The sequence below is a fragment of the Azolla caroliniana genome, unplaced genomic scaffold, assembly GCF_043228905.1.
Source record: "Azolla caroliniana isolate FFs.n. ecotype wild unplaced genomic scaffold, voAzoCaro1.0.p SCAF_11, whole genome shotgun sequence".
Taxonomy (NCBI): domain Eukaryota; kingdom Viridiplantae; phylum Streptophyta; class Polypodiopsida; order Salviniales; family Salviniaceae; genus Azolla; species Azolla caroliniana.
In genome coordinates, this window is record NW_028230446.1 from 4,052,502 (window position 1) to 4,059,683 (window position 7,182).

Sequence of the window (7,182 nt, forward strand, 5' to 3'; positions counted from 1 at the left end):
ACCTCTGCAGCGACTCCGTAGGGGGGATTTTGAAATGCCTCTCACCTGGTGATGACAGGTCCAACTTTTTCCGGATGGAGGAGTTGGTGATCGTGTCAATATTGAGCTTTCTGGCGATGTCTAATGGTTCCGGGTGTGGAGGTGCCTATGCGACCCTAATGTACCCATCCAAGCGTTTCTCCACGAGCCATCGACGTAAGGCGGTAGAGATAAATATCGGCATAGTCAGAGTAGGCTCGTGGGGAGAAGATTGGTGGGGGCGGTAGGTTTGAGCTCTGTGATAGGATGGAGGAGAAGGTGAGGGAGGGGAGCGATGAGAGCGTTGAGGGTTAGGAGGTGGATTTTTGTTTTATGCAAAAGACCTTCTATTTCCTTCTTTTTGTGGCCTAGGGTTCATTGGGCGGTGAGCCATCGTGGTGCCGCATGTTCTTGGTCTAGAAGTCTGTGCATGCATCCAGTCCTTTTTTAATAGCGTTGCTATCTTCTCTTCTTCTTCTTCTTTTTTTCGTAACGGTTACATACAACCTATTTTTACATTATGATACAAGTGGGGCCGTCCACTTACACCGCGGGTTCTCCGGCTTTGTCTTCTCTGGCGGTGAATGGGTTAGGTGGCGTAGGGCCCAAGTAAGGTTTAAGGCGATACCCATTCACCTTTTGTCGTAAGACTTCCCCGACCAGCGTGCCTAGTTGGAACGTGCCTTGTTCTGGTCCTATTATCCAGTACAGGCCTGTCCAGCGGAATCGTAACTTCCCTGGCATATGGCCCATGCAGGTTTGGAAAACCAATACCGCTCGACCGACCGCGAAATCCTTTTCCCGTGCGTTCCGATGTCGGTCCACAAACGCTTTACGTCGTCGTTGTTCCTGCTCCAACACCACCATGTGTTTTTCGCCGAGTTCGAGTAGCTGGTGGAGCCGTACCTCCTCTGACTTGGCTTCCGATAGTCGGTCCCATCCCTGAATCCGTAAATTGGGTATCTGAAATTGTACCGGCATCACGGCCTCCAGCCCAAACACTAGTCGAAACGGTGTTGACTGTATGCTTGTTTTGTAGCTGGTTCTGTACGCCCATAACGCACTCTATAATTTGGTATCCCAGTCCGTTCTATTTTCATTGACGATTTTCTTTAAGATGGTTTGCAACATCTTGTTGGTGGATTCTGCTAACCCATTCACCTGTGGATAATATGGCGTACTTTTCTTGTGGACTACGGCGTAATGATGCATTAGTTCTCGAACGACCGTATTGAGAAAGTGGCTCCCCTGGTCACTGATAAGCTCAATTGGACAACTAAACTGACACTGGATGTGTTTGTAAAGGAATCTCGCTGTGATGGCCGCCCTATTCTCTCGTAGTGCCTTTGCTTCTACCCACTTGGTGCAATAATCTGTGGCTACCAATATGTATTTATTGCCCATACGGGCCGCCGCCGGTGTGAGGGGGCCCACAAAATCCAATCCCCACTTTTGGAAGGGATCTAACGGTAATATGGGCTAGTGACACATCCTTGCACCCTCCATGGGCTGGCCAATCCGTTGATACAAATCGCACTTCCTGCAATACTCGTATGTATCCTTCTGTGTAGTCTTCCACCATAGGCCTGCTTGACATATTTTCCAGGCCGTAACATCGCTCGCGTAATGACCGCCTGCCGTGCTGCAGTGAGCCTCCCGTAAGACTGTTTCTTTCTCATCCTGACGTACACCGCGTCGCCAAATGCCATCACTACCTTTGTGATATAAAATTCCTTCTACCAGGCAGAAGTTACGGCTCTGGACGACTAATCGTTTCCTCTCGTCCGTGTGTAATTGTGGTGGAGGCAGTCCCGTAGTCAAAAAGTATGTCATTTCCATAAGCCACCGGTTTGGAAAGGTCGTTTCCATTCTTTCTGCTAGTGCTGCTACCCGTAGAATGTCTGCGTCCGGAAAGTCGTCGTTGTCCTTCTGTATTGTTTCTCCATTATCGAGTCTACTCAAAACATCTGCCACTTCGTGTTGCGTACCCAACTGATGCTGAATTACAAAATCGAATTCTTGAAGCAGCAACATCCATCGCGCCAATTTCCCCGTCAGTGCTTGTTTCTCCACCAAATACAGCAATGCCAAATGATCCACGTGGAACGTGAATTTCCTCCCCAATAGATAATGCTGGAATTTATTGATACTATAGATCATCCCTAACGCCTCACGCTCCGTTGTGGAATAGTTATGCTCCACTGTTGATACTTTGCGACTAGCGTAGTAGACTGGTCGGTACCAATTCGGTTCAGTGAGCTGCATTATCGCACTTCCTATTGCTATGTCTGAGGCGTCTACGAACACGTGGAATGGCTTCACCCAATCTGATGGTTGTACAACGGGTGCTTGTGTGACCATTATCTTGAGCGCCTCATAGGCCTTGTCCTCTGTTGCAGTCCACTAGAAGGGAGTCCGATGCACGGCGGCATGTAGCGGCGTGGCGAAGTCCGCCAAATATCGTATCATTCGACTATGCCATCGTATTTGGCCTAAAAACCAGCTAATTGATTTCGCGTTTGTCGGAGTTTTGGCTTGAGTAATCACGGAGATCTTGTTCGGATCGACCGCTATTCCCTCCTTGCTAACCATATGGCCTAGGGGAGTCCTGTTGGTCACGCCGAAGGCACATTTCGCGGGATTCAGGCTTAAGCGTGCGGTGCGGCAACGTTCCAAGCACAGTTGCAGATGCATAAAATGGTCGGTTTTTTTCCCATATGCCGCAAAATCGTCTAAAAAAACTTGCATGAACGCCAGAATATATTCCCCAAAGATCTCCGTGATTGTTTGTTGAAATGTTGCCGGTGCCGTTTTTAGCCCGAACATCATGACGACTGCCACATAGACTCCCCAGTCCGTCACAAATGTCGTCTTCTCTTGGTCATCGGGATGCATGCGTACCTAGTTATAGCCACTGAAACCATCTAAAAAACTGTACATGTCGTGTCTTGCGACGGCGTCCAGTACGCTATCGGTGAATGGTAACGGGAATGCATCCGTAATGGTTACGACGTTTAATTTTCGGTAATCCACGCATACCCGTATCTTGCCGTTTTTCTTTGGAATGACTACAATCGAACTTAACCATGTGGCTTATTTAACTGGTCGTATAAATCCTGCCTTTAGGAGTTTGTCAATTTCTTCTTTTACGCGGGTCGCGTAATTCGGGTTCATGCGGTAGCGGCGTTGCTGTACTAGTTTTGTGTCGGTCGCTAAATTGATCTTATGTTGATAGAACTTCGAATCTCACCCCTTCATGTCCTCATGAGCCCAAGCGAACACATCTTTATATTTCTTGAGTAGTTTGAGCATCGCGTCTCTCTGGTCCGCCCTTAATTCTTTTGCGATGGAGAGAAAACGAGGTTCTAACGTCGTACCCACGTTTACTTCTTCCAGGGCGCAGGCGGTTACTCGTCATGAAATTTCCATTTCCTTCTCTAATGTTGCGCGTGCTCTGCTTAGTTCCAAGATCGATCCCAGGTTTGGTTCGTAAGTCTCGTCGTGGAGAGTAGTGGCCATGGCATATTCTGTCGCGGTTGCGATGATGTCAATTTCGAACAGCGGAATAATGCGAGGGTGCTCGTCCAGGTATGCCTCTAATTCTGCATCATCCACGCCGGCCAACATATTTATATCTTCCGCATATAATGGTGTTATACCCTTGGATTGTATCGCCCTTTCCTCCGTAGGTATGCGAACCTTGGTGCGTCCGTGTCGGAAACTGATACACTTGTGTTGCCAGCTCTGCTTGATATTCGTTGCACGAAGCCACGGTCTGCCCAGCAGCATAGGGTATGCCCCTGGGGCGTCCAGGGCGAGGACTACCGCCGAGATGTCAAAGTGATGCCCTCCCACGATAATGCCGACCTTGCGTATCAACCCCAATGGTCGTATTGAGCGGGTATCTGCCATACGGAGCTAGAACGGGCAAGTCTCCCATTCTGAAATACCTAATTGCTCGCATGTTTTCACGCTAATTACATTAACGTCCGAGCCTTCATCGATTACGCATCCTAGGATTTCCTGACTGTGTAATATCAATGTAATAGCCGGGTTGTGGTGATCCACTACAAACGGTCTGTCACTAATGTCCGTGAGATTCGTAGCGACGTTCACCCCGGATATGCCCGTCACCCGTTCTTCCATGGTCTAGCGGAAGCGTGGGACTAGTTGCAGCAGCTTCTCCATGGTTAACATTATCTCGCAGCCCGCTAGTGCTTGCCAAATGGGGTTTGAGGCCGGTCCTTCGTCCTCCACTAGCCACATTGTTTTCGCGGACTCCTTCCGCATGCGTTCCGTATTTGTCGCATTTGCTTTTTCAACCCATGCCTGGGCTTGTCGTCATATCTCATCTTGGGCGGCCCAATCAGCCATTTTTGTTTGCTAGCGTGTCGTGACTTGCTGCACTTCCGCCGTAATTGTATTGACGGTGGGCCCCTTGCCCTTACGTACTAGGCATTGCGTGGCATAATGCCCGGGTTGCTAACAAACAAAACAATGGATGCTCAATTCGCCCTTCTCGGCGCCTAGTGGTGTGTGCCAATCCCCCGGTGCGACTTGCTCCTCACGGTCCGGCCTCGTTTGTTAGAGCGTACGCGGTGGTTGCTGTTGGCCCTAGCGTGGGTCTTGGTGCCGCTCTTCGTCCGTGCTTTCGTCATATCGCTGGTGGTCCCGATATTGTCACTGCTTTCCGAAGATCCATTGAAGCCGCCACATTTGTTTGTCGGCTGGTGATTCTCATAGCGCCAACCCCCTTTAGCATATCGAGGGGGGCCACGGTAGTCCTTAACCTCTGGCTCGTCTTCCTCGGAATCGTTGTGATTCCAAGGATTCCGGTAGTGCTAGTCGTCACGTGGGTTGCGATCCATATACCGTGGTGGGTCTTCTTGCCTCCTTTGTTCAAGACAGCGTGGGGGACGCTGTGTGTCCATGCTGGTACTATGGGAGCGGCTCAGTTCAGCATATTGTATTCGCACTGTTCGACTGTGTGAGCCTTCGAGTGAACGATGGGGCAGTGGATTTGCATGTTGCACTCCACTGCGGAATGCCCCGAGTTCAAGCAAATCGTGAACTAGATTGCTTGATGAAACTATCGTTCCTCGTCCTGAGGTAACGCTTGTCGTAATGAGGACATAGAAAACCATTCCTCTTCATCGTCTAGCTCGAGTTGTAATGCTCGTTCGATGACCATATCCGCCGTCTCCCTTGTCACGCTATTGTTGTTGAGCGTTTTCCATATGTGTCGGCGTAATGCCGCCAGAAATGTCTCCCGAGCTTCGTCCTCCGTGGGACCGCGTTCTAGTTTTCACCGTAAATTTTGGAACCGTAAGCTGAAGTCTGCGATCTTCTTGGTCGGCAGCTGTTTAATTGTGTAGAACTGTCCGAGGATTTCGCGTTGTGGAACCCTCTGATGGAAGAACCACAAAAAGACGGATTGCATTTGGTCGAAGGTCGTGATTGCTGGCAGATCCATCTATGAATGCCAAAATGCCGCTCCCCCATCCAATGTTAACTCGAACTCCGTCATTTTGGACTGGTGCGCTACCGCCTCAAAAACACTCTGCGCCATGTGGTTTGCATTCCAAACATTGAGGAACAACCGAATGTGAGTTGCGGTGTCGGTTTCGCCGTTAAAGCGGGGATAGGCAAAGGCCATGCTGGGGGCTACGGCGGGCCAGGGAAGACCACAGTGTTGTTGTGGTGAACGTGCTCCCCGCGTATCATCGAGGTATTTGGAGAGCGGGAAATCACCTTTGTGATCACGACAGGTAGTGTTGAGGTCGTTGAGGCGAGGCTTCTAGCGTGTGATGGACCTTGTGATTGGCCGGTCTGATTGTGTTGGTTCTTTGGGGCGTCTGCGGCTAAACATCCATTCATCGTTGTTCGTCTATGAGAAGACACAGATCACCAAGCGTGCCAAAAGTGTTGCCGACTAGGAACACGGTCTACGGTCAGTCCTTCGACCTAGACCTCCAAGTGACTGTGTGACAATGAATGGTAGCGTCTGTGCATAATACTTAGTGGGATATTCCCTGTAACGTAGCAGCGTATAAGGGAGATAGCTACAACCGAGCTCCTTTGACAATGGGCTAACACACACACTATTACTTACTCCTACGCTCTCAAGTGTTACAGACACACAATAGATTAGCCATAGCTACACACAGATATCAGAGAAGATAGAATTCTATTACGATACGCCTTTTTAGATTCAAAATTACACGCTCCTCTCTCAGAGGTTTCCTGCCCTTGATATACGCACGGTCTTTTAGTCGTTCACGCTTCCCTCGTGAACCGTTACATGCATTACAATATTATACTATTTTGTATTCCTCCGCTCCTGTCCGTCTGTTACTATTCCGGCGGATAACAGTAACCGCATAGGAAGCGAGTGAGCGCGCCCTTGACTTGGCCGTCCCTTTCGCCCGTACGTACAAGGGGCCCAAAAGAGGCACGAGACGCGGCCCGGTTAACCGTGTCCGCACACATGCACACACCCATTAACACACCAGGTTACAACCGGCACCACTACATCGGTGACCACACACGCACCCGCTCTCTGAACCTACACTAACCGGAGAAACACCCACACCTACACACGCACCACTCGTTGCGATGCCAGTTCCACACGGAGGGGAAGAGGGAGCCTACACCCTAGGGCCTGTCGAGGAGCTCTCGGGCTCGTCCGCACAACGGGACCCTCGTACAAGGCACGCTTCTTCCAGAACAACTGCCTCCTCTCCCAAGCCACCTTCAGGGACCAGACAAGCTCGCTGAACAGAGTGGGGTCTTGCGCGCTAAGGGAGACCTGCCAACAAACCGCCTAGCGTGGAGGCTCTACATAAGCGACAGAAGCCAGCCCCTACACACACACTTGCAGACATACCAGACAACGGAGTGTTGAGAGCCAACGAGCAGGAACTCCGGGAAAGCACAGATAGTCCGCACGCCACCTACCACAACCGAACACACCACCTACGCACCCACACACCAAGATCAGGAGAAGACAAAGTATATATATGTGAAGGGGGAAGATACAACCCCCGACTTCGAGCCGGGAAACACCCAGAAAAAGAAGAAGAACCTAACGCTAACATAGCTTTGATGCGATGTTTGTGGCCCCTCCAACTTCTCAAGAAGGAGAAGAAGAAGAATACTACCAAG